The sequence below is a fragment of the Cyrtonyx montezumae genome, unplaced genomic scaffold (assembly GCF_038088225.1).
Source record: "Cyrtonyx montezumae isolate F1298 unplaced genomic scaffold, pur_monq_1.0 scaffold_4, whole genome shotgun sequence".
In the NCBI taxonomy this organism is placed as follows: domain Eukaryota; kingdom Metazoa; phylum Chordata; class Aves; order Galliformes; family Odontophoridae; genus Cyrtonyx; species Cyrtonyx montezumae.
The window spans coordinates 30,329,419-30,347,987 of NW_027072045.1; the positions used below are offsets into that span (position 1 = coordinate 30,329,419).

At 40.3% G+C, this 18,569-nt stretch overlaps 1 protein-coding gene across 4 annotated transcripts in view; it reads left to right on the top strand.

The window, feature by feature from the left end:
* Positions 1-18,569, top strand: part of ZMIZ1 (zinc finger MIZ-type containing 1) — a 325,535-nt gene that overhangs the window by 21,928 nt on the left and 285,038 nt on the right. The window lies entirely within an intron of this gene.

The window sequence follows — 18,569 nt, forward strand, 5'->3', positions numbered from 1 at the left end:
GCCTTTAATTTCTGAAACGTGGTGCGAATATGGGTGAAAGTTTAAGGAACTTGTTTAAGTGGATAAGTAGGTAGTGTTTGGTTTTTTTTTTTTTTTTTCCCCCCCAATCCACTAACAACAGCACAAACCAAAACTCCAGCTTTGGGTTTGTCTGTACTGTTTCCTGCTTAGAATGGCTGGTCTGCTCTGCCCCTTCCTCTGACATTTCTTCTGTTCAGGAGCAGCTGAACTGCTGATCTGGTCGGCTGCTTGTATGAAGTGAACTGGAACTTGTTTCATTTGCTCTTTGCATTGCAGGCTGTGATCTGTAAAGGGTCAGCAGCAGCTGAGCTATCCCTCTGCGCATGTTGGGTGAGCAGTTTGGAGTTAGATCCGTGATCCCAACTTGTAGATCAACACACAGTAAAAACTGGGATCCGTTAAAATTGATACCATAATGCAGGTAATTAATCTGTCCAGAGACACTCACGCTTTGTTTGAGGAATGGGGTCTGGGAGTAGAATGAAGGCTAAGGCGACCTCAAGTATGTTCCTCAAAAACTTATGTATTGCACACACCTAAAAATAGTGGACTGCAAGAAAATGAAAAGGAGCAGCATTTCCTGCAAGATGTTTGTATAAGATTTGGTCTCTGTTAATGCATCTGCAAGCTAGTCAGGAGCTCTGTCTGCAGTGCTTGTGATTTGAAGTCTTGCTGTGGAGTTAGCAAGGAGTTTGAGATATAATACTGTCTCCTGTAGGATTTTAAAAAAACAAACAAACAACATATTGTTCTGTTTGAAAATCTTTAACTCAAATTAATTTCTTACAGAACTCATAATGACTAAGTTGCTGTTGTCAGTTAAAAACAACACCAATGGAGTAAGTGGGAAAGGGTCCTACTCTACAGTGGTTATTGCTTGTTCCATCTGTATTACTCTTGTTTTTCTCACAGACCATGCTTGTTAAAATAAGCAAGTAAAACACTTAATTACAAATACTTGAAAATATTTTGTCTGCTACTTTGGAAAAACTGAAGAGATTAAAAAAAATAGAGAACTTTCTCTTATGCTTTTTGAGGAGATACGGAACTTTAAAATGCCTCTTCTTAAAATTATTATAGCTTTTATTTGTTCTTTCTCAGTTCTTAGAAGCAACAGGAATAATCCTACGTTGGGTTTCGTTGTTAGGCTTACTGGAGGGGGAGGTTTTTTGTTTTTTTTTAAGAATAGGAACTTTGGAGACTTCAGGGAATGGATACTGAATATTTCAGGGTGATGCTTTCCTGAATGATATTTGAAATTTCAGTCTATTTGTTTACAAATTTGGTTATGATACAAAAAAAGCCACTACAGCTTGATTTATTACTTTGCATTTTTGCATCCTCTTAGTGGCTGTGATAGTCACATTCTCAATTTTTTTTCTTTTCAGTAAAGAAAGTCTTCTAGGATGAAAAGATTAGTGTAAAGTGAGCTATTTGCTACACAAAAATGTGTTCTCATTCTTTATGGTACCTGGGGAAACAATTGCAGTCTACATGGCAATATAGCCAAGTTACATACTCTCCCACACCCAAGATTTTATCTAATGTCAACAGCAGGGATTTATAAGACTGCAGGAAAATGACTTTTCTGGGAGCTGAAGGCATCATGGGTCTCTTTGTAGCTTTCTTGGCCAAATTAGTGAATATTAGTGGGACACTGTTTATCACACCATAATGTGTAAGTAGTTAAAGACCAATAACTCATGGGTTACAGCGTGCTATCTGAGTGATTTGGATCTCTCCTGGAGGGAGAATGGAGCAGTGTGAAGCTGTGGTAACCATATTTTGCCTTAGCGTTTTGTGTATCAGCTGTGTAGTGTTTTAAGTTATTGCTAAATTTGTGGTAGGAAGCTGCCTGAAATGAAATGTGAGGAACTCTGTGTAATAATAAAATCAATTGGACTGTTTCCCCAGTAATTCTAGAGACTGATGCATCATTAATGTTGGTAATACAGTGGCTGTCAGATCACAAACTTCTCAATAAATGTGCAGCTGGCAGGCTTTGATGGAAATTGGAGGCAAGCAGAGAATGAGATTTAGAGCTTTGATATATGGGATGTCAGCCACACGATGAAGTTTTTATCAATTTCTGTCGCTTCTGTCTCTTATGCTTGCTACATATGTGGTCTTCTTTGCAGTTTTGGTTGGTGGCTGAAATAACTGCACCTTTCTAATGCTTAGTAAAGGAGACAGTGGTTAAGAGAAGAACCCAGGTCACATTTGAATGTGTTGCTTTGTTACGTAGCAACATTGCGTCAGAAATGTAATACCATAATCAGCTCCTACGTGTTTAGTGATTTATTATTGGTAGTAATATTTCTGATAGAAATGGAAAGCAGAGCTAGTCATCAAGGAACTCGCACTAACAGAAGGGCAAGGCAGTTGTTTTGTATCCTGATTAACAACCTGTACTGGAGAGGCATCAGGAAAACCAGTTGAGTGGCTTTTCCAGTCCTTCTGAATGTGTTTTTTCATGTTTGTTTTTTAAACTGCTTAGTAAATGAGGATTTCTCTGTATCTTTAGATTAACCATTTGAAAGACTTCCTAGTCATAGAGCAGCTGCTTGGAAAAATCAAACGAGTGTGTTGCAAATCCCTGTCAACATTGGTTTAGTTCAGAATTACATAAACAGCTGGAAAGTGGCACAGATATCTGCAACATAAAGGAAAGACAAACAAGGTAGTTTGCTAAGAGTAAATACCGATAAGGAAGTTTGAATTTGAACACCCTCCACTGCTGTTGTGTTGTGAGCAACATGAGCTCTCACCGTGGGCTGCACTGATTTACACTTTAAGTAATGTTTGGAGTTTTGCTCTTCATGCTCTTGTAATAAAATCCGTTCTCCAGAAACACAAACCAAATTCTTGAGCATTGTATGGAATAAGTGACTTTGTATCATGTTAACGATATTTTTGGGTGGCTCTGGGCCAGAGCTGGCCTACGTTGTTTCAGTGTAGAAACTCTTTTCAAGCAGTGGATGGCAAGTTTGTGAGTGCGCTTGGACCTATGCCCTCTCCTGAGCTGTTGTTTGTTGCTGATCTCTGCAAGCCCTGGTGAAAAAGCTTCTTGTTAGGATTTTGAGAAAATCTTGCAACTGTATGAAAGGTTGAATTAATGTTTGGGGACTTCTCCATGCGTTCTGAAGCTTCTGTGGGAGAAGGATGTATTCCTGTACCGTTTTTTTTTTTTTTTTTTTAAATCTGAAGTAGCAGGGGCTCCTGCAAATCTCTCTTAAGGTAAATTGAGGGGTAAAATAATCTGAAACAAATAAACAAGAAAAATAAGAGCATCCAGGCTCTCAGGATAAACTTTCAATTGCTTTCAAATCTCAGAGTAATAAAATGATTCTCAAAAATGAACAAGGTGAGCATGCAGATGCTTTATATATATTCTTCCAAAGCATAATGATTTTTCCCTGCACTTGCCTCCATGCTTTTTTTTTTTTTTTTTTTTTTTTTTCCAGTGAGGATCTAACTGGTACTTGAAATCCCTTGGAAATTATTAGTAATATAATCTTGCATAAAATATCTTACAGGAGTTTAGTTAAAAGAAGTGCTGTTTAAAAAATGGATAGACTGATTCTCTGTGGGCAGACTCAGAGGGATTTTTTTTTTTTTTTTTTTTTAGAATAACCCAGCTATTTTCAGTAGTTTGTAGTTGACTAATGCCTTATACACACTACTGGATTTGCTGTCGTTTTTAGCTGCAGTGGTTCTTTTGAGCTGCCATCAACTGGCACAAGTTCAAGCAAAAGTCTTTGGCCAGTTTTACTCCTCTGGGATGGCTTATATCTGTACAAAAGCAGTTTTTAGTTCTGAAATCTTGCAGAGGCAAGGTAATAAGCCTGCTGGTTCACTGATGCCCAGCAGAACTTGGTGGTGTTCTTGTGTGAATGTGGGTTGTGAATACTTAAGACTGTTAGGGCATGCCAGCAGTTCTGGGCAGGGTGAACAGATTTGATTCTGAGCACTGACAGGAGTTGTTGCATCTGTGAACTGTGGATCAAATGCCTCATAAAATCTCATAAGTCATCTGTCCCAGGAATTTGCATTCCACATCAATGCAAGTATTCCTCAACAGCATAGAAAGAAGAATTGTGGTTCATGGACCTAAAAAATAAAATAAATAAAACAATCCTGCAAACAATCATGAAACTATTTCCAGTTACTGGAAGCAGCAGTAATATTTGAATTCTAACACTATTTGCTTCTTATTTTTTAGTTCAAGTTTACAATAATCAAGCAAAAGATTGTTGTTTTTATCCCTTCTGCAGTTTAGGATGAGTAATATGCAAAGGAAAGGACATTGGAAACAGTATTCTCAAGATTTCAATTTCAGTTTTAACTAGTTTACTTGGTGTGTCTTCAGCTGCTTATGTTGTCCTAAATCTGTCTGCCCACTTCTCTTCTGCTCCCACTGTCCTTGAAGCCCTGGGATCAGCAGTGCAGTTAGAAAGAAAACTAGAATGCAAGTCTGAACTTTACTTGTAAATACATGCATATGGTGATTTGCCAGTTGATTTTTAGACACAATTGCTGGTTTAAATGTAGGTGCATACGTGTACAGTGCTTCTGATATCATCTGCATGTTTGACTTTCTTAAAATGACTTGATGTCAGAGGCTTTTTGAAATGGTTGTATTTTTGTGTTGATTTTTCTCTCTCCTGCCTATCAATTTGTCTCTGCGTTTCATCCCATGCAGAGAGTCTACATTTAACGCTTTGCTTTTGTGAGTTTAGCTAAAGGTCTGGAAGCGCACATTGGGTGTTCCATTGTATGTTCAATTGCTTAAATTGATTTCATTCTGAATTAGTCATTTAGAAGAGCTTCCGTGAACTTTCACTTAAGACTTTCTTGGAATTAGTCGGGTTGTTTTATTTTTTTATTTTGATGTTTAAAGCCTAGCTTTCCCCTCATGGGTTAATTACGGTGTATGGGTAGACAGTACTCATTTTATCAATTAAAAAGGCTTTGTATCTGGCACATAGTCTCATAGGCAGGTGAAATGATGAGAAGTAGCTGGTAATGTCAAGTAGAATAGATGATAAAATTATTAAATTATGTAGCATTGTCTAATCTTCTCACACAGCTTTGCTTGTTACAAGTGACAAACTAATACGCCATCAAACTTGACAGCTTTCTTAGTTTATTGTAGAAACTCGACACAAACCGTCATTCATGTGCCCTAGAAGTGATGTGTTTCAGATAACAGGAAATACATTCCTCTCACACCTTGTAAAACTGAACAGTTGGCTGAGTGTTACGTGAAAGAAAGCATAGAGTCCAGTTCATAATAACAAAGCCGGGTTCCACTGAATATGTGCACTTGTCTTCTTGCTTTCCTGTCATGGGAGTTGTTTGTGGAAAGATTTGTGGAAAGTTGTTTGCTGTTAATTCTTTGAGAATTAACCATTTGGTTAGAAGGTGTTCAGAAAATCCTAAGTGCAGATGCACAGACATAGACCATGTGAAGTTGTGCTTCAGCATGCTGTGATCGTTTAAGAGAGATGAAATCGGTCAGCCACATCTGTGTCCTGTAATACTGCAGGACAGTTCTGGGAGTGGATGTTTTTGTGGGGTTCAAGGCCTGTAAGGGCAGAGCTGTGATCAGGAGCCCTGAATTCAACTCTTGTCTGTAATGGTTGTATCCAGATTTCAGTTTCTCGGGGTATGATGTGAAAGGAGGGATGAATAGCATCCCTCTGAGGTAGGTCTAATGAAGAGTGATGCAGAGCGAGTTTCTCTACCGCCTTGGCCCATGTTCCTTCATTCTGGTTACTTCTGTCCATATTAATATACATCTGGCTTCCTTCCTGAAAACACTGCATATGGTGCCAAGCCTTGTGGTGGTTTTGTAATGGGGCTGGTGAACACGTGCCTGTTCAGCTGCCTTCTACTGGTTGCATCATGGAAGTAAACTTGTCTCCAGAGGGAAAGTGGTTCGCTGTTATACTGACCCACTGCTACACTGAGATAATACTGATCAGTTGAGGTCTTCCTTACCTCTTCACATGTATCTGTACTCAGACTAGAGAAAACCTGAAGCTGTTTTTACGTAGTTTCTGATGATGGAAGTTAGTATTATATTATATAAATATAGAATTTTGCATCTCAGTGGTTTTCTTGACATGATTAATCTATATGTTTTAGCTGCCTCTCTGATAGAGAATGCACTGAAGCCTGACTTGTTCCTGTGGAATGTTTTTTACACACAATTCTAACCTGCCTGCATAATTCTGCAAACTGCTACTCATTGTAAACCACATAGAAGAGTAAAGCACGTCTCCCTTCTGTTCTATGTTATGCAGTTCTCAAGTCAGCATCCAAGAGAAAACTGGTAGCATGCAGTTCCATAGTCATAAGTATTTCTTTTTCTGAGGTTCATAGCCAACCTATACACAGAATTTTGAAAAGACTGGGAAAATGCAAGCCAAGGTTACGTTTTACAATTAATGGAGAGACAGCAAATAAAGTAATGTTCAATATGATCTCATTCTAAACTGTATTATATCAAGCTGAGTATTGCAGTTGACACGCTACAGGGAGGGAAGGGATGTCATCCAGAGGGACCTGGACAGGCTGGGGAGGTGTGCCCGTTCCAACCTCATGATGTTCAACAAGGCCAAGTGCAAGATCCTGTATCTGGGTTGGGGAATCTCAAGCACAAATACAGGTTGTGCAGAGAATAGCTTGAGAGCAGCCATGAGGAGAGGGCTTCTCTCCTCAGGTTTGAACATTTCAGTTGATGGCAGATTCAACATGAGCGGGCAATATGTGCTTGCAGCCTAGAAGGCCAACCTTACCTTGAGTTACATCAGCAGAAGCATGACCAGCAGGTTGATGGAGGTGATTCTGCCCCTTTAACTCTGCTCTCATGAGACCCCAGCTGGAGTATTGTGCCCAGTTCTGGGGCCCCTAACTCAAAGAGGACAGGAAGCTGTTGGAGCAGATCCAGAGGAGGGCCATAGAGATGTACAGAGAGCTAGAACATCTTCCCTACAGGGGGCAGGCTGAGAGAGCCTGGGGTTCTTCAGCCTGGAGAAGGGAAGGCTCCAGAGGGATCTTGTAGTGGCTTTTGAGTATCTGAATGGGGGCTACAGGAAAGCTCGGATCTGACTTTTTATAAGAGCAGGTAGTGACAGGATGAGGGGAAATGGCTTTAAACTGGAAGAGGATAGATTCAGGCTAGATATTAGGAAGAAATTCTTTTCTGTGTGGGTGGTGAGACACTGGAAGAGGTTGTCCTGAGAGGTTCTGGGTGTCCCCACTCTGTAGGCATTCATGGCCAGGCTGGATAGGGCTTTGAGCAAGCTGGTCTAGAGGGAAGTGTCCTTGCCTATAGCACAGGGGTTGGAACTAGATAATCTTAAAGGTCCATTCTAACACAAACCGTTCTATGGTTCTGTCCCTTGAATAAATTTCTCTTCATCTGTTTGCTCTCTTGAGCGTTGTCACAAGATCATCTGATATTTCAAATTTCTTGCTTCTAAACTATTCTACTCATACTAAAATCTTGCCAAAAGTGCTGATCTAGATTAGCAAGAACACGATGCATCCACAGAGCATCTGACATGATAAAAATTAGCTTTAACACAGAGGACCAGGGCCATTAAGATTCAAAACTAATTAGAGACCAAATTAGCCCTGAATTACAACCAATTTTCATATCTTCATGGAAAGACAAAGAAGTAGTAAAAAGCAGAGAGGCGGAGCTTTTAAAACTTAAGCCTTCTCTGGGAAGGAGAACAGCTGGAGTAAAATGAGATTGTCTTTGTCTTGTTTCCCTCTTCAAAATATATAATCTAATTGTCGTTCTTGGGATTTAGCCTTAGCTTTCTCTGGGTGTTTCAGGAGTGGGAATCACTCGTAAATGATCATTCTTGTCAAAGTGATGATAACACTCAAGTATCTAAGCTTTATTATGCAGCTTCTTGGCACCCCACAATTATGCTGTTGCCCTCCAGCCACTGAATGCTCCTGCATGCTGTATTTTAAAAAGAATAAGCATATACTGTACTTTAGGTAAATTTTCTAAGGAGTGCATTAAAAGTTTCAGTTACAGGCATTAAAAGATAAGTTGGGTGAACTGTTAGAATTTTTCCTTAATAAGGCTTACAATGGTATTAAATCAGGAAAACTTATTCAAGTTCTCTTAAAGCTGTTTAGAGCCTTTCAAACAGAAGGTTTGGTTTGCTTCCCATGGAAGAAGCAGCTCCCAGCTTGCAGCCTTCCTGTTGGGTTAGAGGTGTTCAGTGTGTGTTCTTGCCTTTGATGCATTAGCTCTGAGATGGATGAATCTTCTGTATTGGGATTGTCTGTGGGGATGTGTTCTTTTCTTCAAAAACATCCATAAAATCAGCAGGAGCCATTGGTGAATGTTGGTGAGCAAGCTGTAGAAGATGTGAAAGCATCTTGCTTACTCCATAAACTAAATTTTACTACCAGTGAGAATGTATTTGAGTCTGTCTGTGTAACCATGGATTCAGCCAATTTTTAAGTCAGCTTGAGCTCAAGTTCATGTTAATTTTGTCCTTACTCAGAAAAGTGCTTACACTGACCATATGTTTAAATATCAGCTGCTGTTAAACTCAAATCCTTCAGGTGTTCTATTGGTTTGCTTTTATCACAGTCTCTGTACCTCGTAACAGGAGGATGGCATAGGGATGTCTTTAGTGGCATAAGGATTTTACAAATAGAACAGAATCTTGTGAGTATATAATGCAGTTATATTTTGGTCTTAAGGGAAGCAAGGGAACTTGGTCCATAGCTTTGTTCTTCATGTAGTGACTTTGTTATTGGCAAAAAACACCAATATTGGAAGTGTAGAGTACCATGCAAGTCTCTAACTCCTTTCTAAAGGTATCGCTTCCTGTGGTCTTGTGTGTTAATTACCTTTGTAGCCATTCTTAGAAGATCCAAAGATTTAAATTGTAAGCCTTTTTGAATCTGTTGCACTTCTTAAAAAGCCTATCTGCTAAATGCTATGTTTTCCTCTGATCTGTGCAAGTTCTGTGTGTTAGTAATAAATGATCATTTACTTGCTTTTTGGTCTTGGAACTGAAGTGTGAAAGGAGCAAAGAAACCAGAATATTAATTTCATAAGCATAGCCAAATGTGAGATTAAGGAGCAGAAAGCTAAGTGCAAGCAGCTGCTGACTCTGGCAAGGGGTACTTGGTGAATGCTTTCTTAATGATGTTAAAGTTAGAAAATATGTTGATGAGTATCTTGAGCAAGATTAATTTATATAACTTATTGTAACTTTCAAGAGGGCTTGATTTGTATCTAATAAATATTGATGGCTTGTAACTGAGTTTGTTGTACAGATAAATGCCATCTGACTACTACAACAAGCTTGTTTTAACCTTCGGAGAACTTCTTGGGAGGGAAACACACTGCAAAAACTGTCTGTCAAAAAGTCACAAATTGAAGTCTCTTGGTCTGCTTAACTGTTTCTCATGGTGAAAGAGGTAGACAGTTATTTATTTTTTTTTAAATATATAACTCGTTAGCTATTGTTCCGTCGAGCAAAGGATTTCAGTGATTGCTTAATCCTGAAACAGTCTCTTAAATTCTGGCTGTGGCAGTAAGTGCTTCTGGTTCCTTATCCAGAATCATTGGTAGTGCTTTGTAGTCCTTCTGTTTGAGTTAGCCAGTGGTTCTGGGGGCCACTGCATGTTGGTCTTTAAGCACAGAAGCACGTACTGGTGCTGCTTTAGCCCCAGAAGCTGTAACAAATGTTCAGAGAATTTTCTGAGGAAGCTTGAAGTCTTCTTAAAGTCTGTCTGCTATTTTGTGGCAGTGCTTTTTTGGAGTGTAGGCTAGGGACAAACACTTAAGTGGCACACAGGGACTATGCACAGGTGACGCAGAAAGAGCTTTACCACAGTGCATCTTTCCCTCTTCAACAAGAAATAGCGCTCCTGTTTTCTTTCCTCTTCTTCCTGACTTAGACTGTTTAAAATCTGCTTCCTTGGAAATCTGAAAAGCAACAGAGGGGCTCCTGAGTCATGGCATTTATGTGTCAAAATGGAGTGTACATCTGGAAGAGAGAGCTGCATTCTCTCTGTGGATGTACAACACGTGGGTGGGTTTGGTTCTGATGGAGCCATTAGTGTTATGCTGTTGCACCAACACTGCAGAGATGCATTCAGTGGAGAAGCATTGTAGGCAGGATGGTAGTGCCTGGCTGCTGAGCGCTGCGGGTGCTGCTGTGCACCATGGTGATTGCATCTCTGCTTAGTTCCAGTACTTCTCCAAAAGAAGGGTGCTGTCACTTGATAGATTGTGGAATAATGTGAATTAAGGGCTCTATAAAATTATGACATGACCCGCTTTCGTTAATGGTAATTCATCTGTAATCATGATGAGACTTTTCAAAATGTATTTTCTGATTTGTGCATTAAAACTTGAGATTAGCATCTCCACCATGTTAATTAAAAGTGTGTGATTTCCCTTAAAGTCGTGCATTTTTCTTGTTCTTTTAATGTGTAGTATAGGCAGAAAAGAGGGGCTCTGAAAACTATTGATCTGTCGTAGCCAGCACTTTCAGTCTGGGTTTTACAGAAGTAATTGCCAAAAATGTGATCAGCCCCAGTACAGCAGGGATTTTGCTCGTGCTCTGATGTGTAAATTTAAGTGCTTGTATAGGCAAGTGTCAACATAGTTTCCTTGCAAGTAAAGCAGAGCTTGTTTGCATCATCAGGTGTTAAACCAGATTTTAAATGAAGTGGTTTTGTTTCCCTCAGAAGGTTGTTGATTTCATCATTTGAAAGCAAATATTCAGATTAATTGTGAAAAATTCTAGCAATGCAAAGAGGTGGTATAGGCTCTGAGTACTTAAAAATTAGTGTTTTAAGGTGACTAGTACTGTTAACCGCTAGCTGGTAAGCTTTGCTTGGGTTTTTTCATCTGTAGCTATGATTTTTTGCTTCCATATAGAGGTTATGCTTTTGCTTTAGCATTCCTGTGGTAAAAAGCTGATGGTTGTGACGTTTCTATTTTGGCAGATGTAAGGACGTTAGGGTTGAAATAGCTTAGAATAAATGTTGAAAAGCTTATTTATTTTATTTTACCTAAAGTGTGACTGAAAAATACACTGTTTTATTTTGAACATAAGATGTGCAGGAAGGACCTAGGACTTCTGTACTTATTTAGAATTGCTGAAGTCTTTTCTGGTTTAACCAACCCAACCCAAGGCAATTTCCAGTGGTGTTTGTGGATGGACTGATTATTTTTCTATATTTGCAGTAATGTCTCTTAGCTCTTTTTTAACTTTGGCATCACTGTAAACCAAAACTTTTCTTGCAAAATACTTAATTGGTTCTAATTTGCTGGCTAGATAAAGGCACATGGGAAATGGATGGCTCAGCTCTGTAGGATGGAAGCTCCCCATGTGTGTTACTTTGTTTGGCATTTGGGGTGTTCTCCTGGAGTGTTGCTGAGGTTTCAACTCCTGATTGAGTAAAATAATCCACACTGTATCTGATTTTGAAATAATATTAAAAAAAAAAAAAAGGTCTGGAGAAATGGCCACTCTTATTGCCTTGAAAACAATTTTAAAGGAGCAGATCCTTCTGAGACTTACCAGTGCTTCCTCTACTTCCACAGCTGGAGTCATGAGAGACACAGGCAGGTCATGAGCCTCAACTGGTGGATTACTATACTGCTGCTAGCTGTTGAGGTGCTGGGAAGTGAGAGAAGGGGAAAAAGTGCTATTGGCTGTCTCTTACTAGTTTAGTTCCTCTGGTAAGCTCAATTTCTGTTTATCTGAACAAAATCTAAATTACAGTAAATTCCTCAATGTAATGATCTTAGGGACTGATGTGGGTGGTGCTGTGGAATGTGTGAAAATACGTGTGTGTATGTGTTTTTATTTTTTACTGGTGACTGAGACATCAGGAGTTCCACATACTGGAATGTGTATATACCCCACGTCACTATATCCGTAATGCAATGATTAAATTGTTACACTTGATGCTTTTCATCACTACTAGAGTTCTTTGGTTTAGTCCTAGGACTGTGGATTTGTGTTTGAGTCTTTAAGAAACATCACAATGCAAAGATACTACAAAAAGTAGCAGCCAGCTGATAACTCGCATCTTGTAGTGGTAACAGGAGTGAAATGCCAGCTAGTAGCAGTGGGCCTTGTCTGTACTTTGAATTCTATACTAAGGAAGTTCATCAAAGGCAGTGGGAGAAATGCTTTGATAAAACAGGAGGCTGAGGACCTGAGTGTTTTATTTTTTTTTAAAGTCAAAGGTCACTGTCAGCAAAACTTCTCCCAGTGCTATGTTAGCTCATGTTAGAGTCTTCATTTCAGTGTAGAAGCAGTACATGACTGCACACCAGGTTTGCAATGTCATGTTGGTTTTTAGAGTAATTCACAGTTTAATTTTCTATTCATCTTATTCATCAGAATGTATATTTGTTTAAACTCTGAGTAAAATGATGCCCATGTTTGTCAGAAGGTTCTTGTCGCATTCAGGTACGTTCCTACAACTGCTTTTTGGCAATTTTAGTTCGAGTTCAGGTATTTGCACTGGAAGCTCAGAAGGCAACTTCAGTGTGCAAAGCCATACGTAACTTTTTTTTTAATAAGTTTTTGTAACTGCAATTTGACATAGCACCAGTTATTACCTACTGCTCTTTAGCTCTAATCTGTGTGCAGCAGCTTTCTTACTCTCTTCTCTTGAGGTTAAACTGGTACCCTGGGGGGAATGTCACCTCCTGACAGCAGAAGGCATCCCCAGAGCTGTGTGGTGGAGCTGCTGGCAAGAAGATGCTCACAGGCTGAGAGCAGAAGGCAGCTAGGCTAAGCGTGGGCATGGGGACTGAAATGGCTTCTTCCTGCTCTGCTGATCTAGAAATGGCTTAGTTTGATTGTTTGGGGAGATGCAAATGACAGAGAATGGGCTGTCATGCTGTGGCTCCACACAGGGAAGCACAGAGGAGTGCATGGGGTCCAAAGTGCAGATGTGCTGCTGTTGGGCAGCCACAGCTGCATCTGGGGTGCGAACACAGCACTCTTGAGCAGTGGACAGAGCTTGAGAGTGGGTATCTGTCTTCTGATAAACAATGGGCAGGGCTTGAGCATACCTCAATAGAGAAGCAGCAGAAGATTGTGAAAGAGTTGTTTCTGCCAGTTGAAATTGCTCTGGTCCCTGGAGACTTGGCAGTGTGATTCACAGTGATGAAATATTCAGGTTTTAATCACTATTGCCTCGTGCAAAAACTGTAACTTGGCCATTTCTGAGATATCTATCTTCTTTTGTGCATGAACAAGTCTTAATGTATATGGAAGGTGTGTGTAAATAGATGCAGTGTGGCTACTTGCTGAACTTCTAAGTGTGTGTATGTATACCTCTCTCTCTCTTTGTGTGTGTGTGTGTGTGTACATATACGTGTATTCATTTGTTTGCAGACTTAATGTTTGTGGAAGAAGTGACCCATATGCTGGGCCTGGTTCCTGCGTGTTTTGTCCAGCAGGACACAGAGCTGCTCTCAGGATATGCTATCAGATGAGCTGTGGGTCATTGGAGAATATTAAATTTTGAGGCTTATATATACACATATATATTTTTTACAGTAACTTAATTTTATATCTAAATTGTTCTGCTTTATTTCAAGTGTAAAATCTTCCTCTTTTTAGTGTGTCACACTCTAAAGCTGGTGCTTTAAGTTCATATTTGTATAGCTGTTCCTTACTGCCAGACCCACTAGTGCACTAGTGTGGGCTAGTCCACATTCATAAAATACTCCTTCCTTCAATGGTTTTCTAGGAATCCCAAGCCCTTATTTTTATTTTTTTTATTACTATTACTTTTTAACAAATCTGGCTCACTGGGCAGCCCCCATGGCTCTAGCCCTGCTGCACCCTGTAATGCCATGTGATTGCAGCCTGGGTTCTCTGCTGTGTTTTGACCCAGGCAGCACCTGATGGCATTGAATTCTTGCTGAGCATGGGTTTGGTCTTCCTCTTACAGCTTTGCCAAGAGTTGCTTAGTAATTGTCGTGGGTGTTGGAGTAACCATGTATTAGAGGAAAAATGTCCTTTGTGATTTTTAAAGAAAGGACTCATGACATTAACATGCAGTTCTAATGCTGGGTCTTAATGGATGCTGGACAGCCTTGGGTCTGCTTGGTGGTCTGAAGGTTTGTGTCTTAATGACACCAGAGGAGATACTTTTGTATGAGACATGGCCTTGATTTGAAGGAAAAACCTCACCTAAATCCCTCTTTTTTTTTCTTTTCCCTTGATTGTTTCCTGAAGGACTCTAGAATACTTAGCTTAAGGTTTTACTAAGGCTTTGATACTCCACTTTCCCCAAATACACTGCTACAGCAACACAACTAGTTTTTCTTAAGAATCCCTGAGCTTACCCTGAAAGATAAGAATGAAAGAGTAGAACTCCTGGTGCTATTAATGAAAAGCTATGTGTGTGAGAGTAAGAGCAGCCTGAATTTTGCTCTCAAATGCATTACTGCATTTTCTAATCCCCATTGCCTGTGCCTGTGTTGAGGTCTGTTTTGCACAGCTCGAGTGAAGTAGGAAATAGGTGATATGAGACATAAGCTGTTTGTTCATCTGCGTTTCTTTTTCACGTCAGGAACCCATTTAAATGGTATTTTGGTATTTGGAAAGAAGCATAGAGACTATTTTATATCCCAGGTAAAAATGGATTTTCCAAAGCAGTCGTGTCCAAGCTGTCTGCTATGGACCATAAAGCCTTGGGCGTGTTTGCTGCAGCTGGAAGGACTCAGATGCTTTGTTTCTTCTTACAAGGTTTTAGCTTGCTGATTAGTATTGATTGCTGAAGGAATTGACCACTTGAGTAGATGCTGAATCAAATAATCCCTTCCATTCTTGCCTTTCAAATCCATTGTCATGGAACGAGCTGCTGAGAAGCTTTGCATGTATGCTTCTGTATGATGGGAAATTCTCTTGCAGCCCCACTGGTGAAAAGAAATTGCACCTTTTCTTTATCTCCAAGTACTATTGATGAGCAATAGTTGTGCATAAATTTGGTTTGCAGTTACATCTAATAGAACAATCATAGGAGGCCAGAAGCAGTAGCTTCTTGACATGACTTAGTGATACAGACACAGTGAGATCTGACCTTCTAAATCCTAACAGTACATCTGCATAGGTGACTTTTCCCATGTGTTTAAAAATTCTACCACCAATTCAACCCTTCTTACACATATCCCATAAAAATGGAGTTCCTGTAACTAACGCAACTATTAATTTTGTATGCTAAAATGAGCTGAGATATTGGTGACACACTGAATTGTCCTTGTCCGACCTGATTAAGACAATTGAAGTAGTGTGTGGAGCATGAGAGGTCCTTCGAGGTGCTGGCGAGGGAAGCAGGAAACAAGCAATTTTTACTATGGAAATTATGCATGGGTTTTGATAGCAAAATTTAGAAGAAATGAAACAGTTTAATTTTGTATCAATTGGAGTTCCCAGAGTATAAATTCCAGGTGAGGAAATTCCAAGAGGTTACTGCTGACATATGGAATTAAAGATGAATCAAACGGGAGATGCAGGATCCACTGTGTAAGCCTTATTTCTACTGACTGTCCTCTATGAAACCTGGGGAAGTTAAGCAATCCTTGCAGTGTGCTGTGTGCAGACTGTGGCAGGACAAGAATCTGTAGATACCTCAGGTCTGACTGTGCTGCTGGTGGCTTCTTCTTGCCTAAGTTCTCTCTTCTTACTAGTGCATTTTCTGCTACTGCTTGTAGAAAAGCTTTAGAAGTTGTTGTGAAATTACTTGCTCTATTTGATAAATATAAATGATCAGTTATTAAATACTTCTCATTTGACTGACTTCCATTAATTTAAATATTCTATTTAAATTCTTTAATTAGAGGAGAAAACAATTTACGTAGCACAAGAAACTGTGGGGAAAAGCCTCTTAGTTAGTGGAGGGGGGGTGGGGAAGGGATACTGTTGGTCATTATTTGCATCATGTTGTGGCAGGAATCCACATAGCACAGTTGTACTTCTATGCAGGAGGTGGTCCTCATAGAGGTTTATTTGAAAGCAGTCATTTTGCTTTCTGCTTTGGTTTCTGATTAGATTCTAGAGGCTGAGCTTCTTGTAACTAGAAATCAGCTCTTGGATGGAATTCCAGAAGAAAAGTATTATGAGCTTCAGGGCAAGCAAATGTGCTAGGGGTGGGAAATATAGCAATAAAAATATATTTATATGTACATACATGTGCATGTAGGTTATGGCTCACTCACAGTTCCTCTTTTCTGGGAGACCAATGCTCCAAGTGCCAGCCATGAAGCATCAATCTAATAAATGGACAGATGTATGCAGTATGGAGAAGTGTCTGAGGCACTTGAAGCAGAAACTGTTTGTCTTGAGCTGATTTTTGCAGGCCTAGAGGTAACTTGTCAGTTTTATGCAGCTCTCTATATTGCAGATCCAGTGCACGGAAATCATAGTGCCACTGCACAAGTCTCTACTAGCAGTTGATATAATTGCCAAATGATCTTTGCATATTGATAATGAATTTTCTCTGTTCTACATGTAGCTTTCCCTGAGGTAGTATGAAATTGGAACACTGAAATGATTTATGAAATAGAAACCTGTTTGAGACTCATGCTAGTGGTCATTTGACAGTTGCTTGGCTTTGTTATTTTAAGAGTTTTATCATGTTATCAGTTCCTAAAAATAATAATGAAGGGGTGAGTGTGTGTGCACATATACTGCCTCAGCAGGCTCAGACATCCAATATATGAAGGTCCTGTCTCAGAAACTAATGGGTGCCAAAGAATTGAGCTTTTCTACATGGATCTGTGGTAATTCCATCAGCCATGCAGTGCCTTACTGAAAGATGCATTTCTTCTCTTACAAACAGTAATGAGAATTTGCAAGCTGTAGCTGTTCAGAGCTGCTTTCCATTGGACGTATCTGTGATTGTCCAGTAATTTGCATTTGAGGATGTAGGGAAGTTGGTTCTGCAGCCCTTGCTTTTGTGTTCTCACGTGAGCCTTACTGTTGGTGAGGAAGGGGGAATAGTATGGATGGTGGGCAATCCCACAGAGCCCCCATAGCCAGGGATCCAACCTGGGATGTCCAGATAAAAACTCCAGGTAACTTACTGTAGAGTTAATGTGTCTTATAGACCAGACACGATGAAACAGTAGTTGTATCTTCCGTAAATGTCTGGGGAGTTGAGAGGTGGACTTCAGCGGAGCCAGGAAGTTGAGAAAGTACTTCAAAAAGAGGAATACAAACAAACAAAAAACTTAGGAAGAGGGGTGCGTTACAAGTAATCCATCCTTCTGCACAAAAGCAGAAAATTGCATCCATCTCATGCAGGGTAGTCCTTAGAGCTAGCCCCAGAACCCCTCTCGGTCTGCAGATCCTTTCCCTTCCTTGTGCTGATGGCTGCCAGTGCTGGGCACTGGGTGAGTGGGATGCTGCCCTGGTGCCAGCAGCCATGCAGAGGCCAGATCCCCACCTGTTTCCTGGGGGGCCATCCCCCACGGTCATGCCCTCACAGGGTGGGTGAGCATCTGCTTGACTGGGCAGGGCCTGCTCCTGGTCTGATGTGGAAATGTGAAGCTGTTGGGTGCCATGTGGGTTGTGTGAGCTGCTACCTCCTACAGGGCTGGGTGCAAATAAGGATTACTGTTACACTGGGATTGATTGGGAGTTACTTCATTTGTTGATGTATCAGAAAATCAATTCACTGATGTAGTAGCTCATGTGTTATTATTTTAATGCTGCTATTTCCTTCCTTGGGGCTCTGTATAATGAGGTAGGAACATATTCCTAAAGGAAACCTTTTACATGTAGATCTAATCTAATGATGGTTGGAAGTAAATGCCATTATATTTTGTAACAAAGCTGACTGTAAACAGGCAGACTTGACAACGTTTTCAATTGACAGCAGCTTTCCTGGCTACTTTGGTATCAACATTTGGCATTATCTGGTTGCTCAGCTCGCTGCATTCTTGAATAAATTTCAGGAAAGAAAAACTCCATAGGACTTGGATTTGGGAGCAGAAGGAGATTCTTTCCATGCTTCTTTTAATGATATTTGTGCTTGTGCAGAGATGCTCCAAGAGGGTTGTTGCCCTCCTGGCGAGTAGAATCCTCTGGAAGCTTCCATGGTTATCTCTGAGGTGGGATTGGGGTATCCCTTGGGCACCGTGTCTGCATCCTGCAGCACTGCCACAGCTCATTGCAGTGGAGGCAAGTTTCTTTAAATCAGGTTAATTTGGGTTCCAGAAGCAGCTGTGCCTTTTGTGCAGCAGCTGCTTCAGAATGGGTTGGGTAAGTCCTTGTGTGCTACACTCAGACACGGCATTCCCTCTTTGCTGCATTTGAAACTAGTGAACTTCAATAAAGTTGGGGAGGATAAAAGCTGAGAGAGAGCACCTTTGTAAGACCAGCTCTCAGTCTGTCCCTAAAATGGACAAGAACAGGACTGTACTTCCCCACCATCCATCATCATGTCACAGCCCAGTGAGGTGCCACCAACTGGCATTGGGCTCTGTGTTCACACATGGGCATGAGTCACTC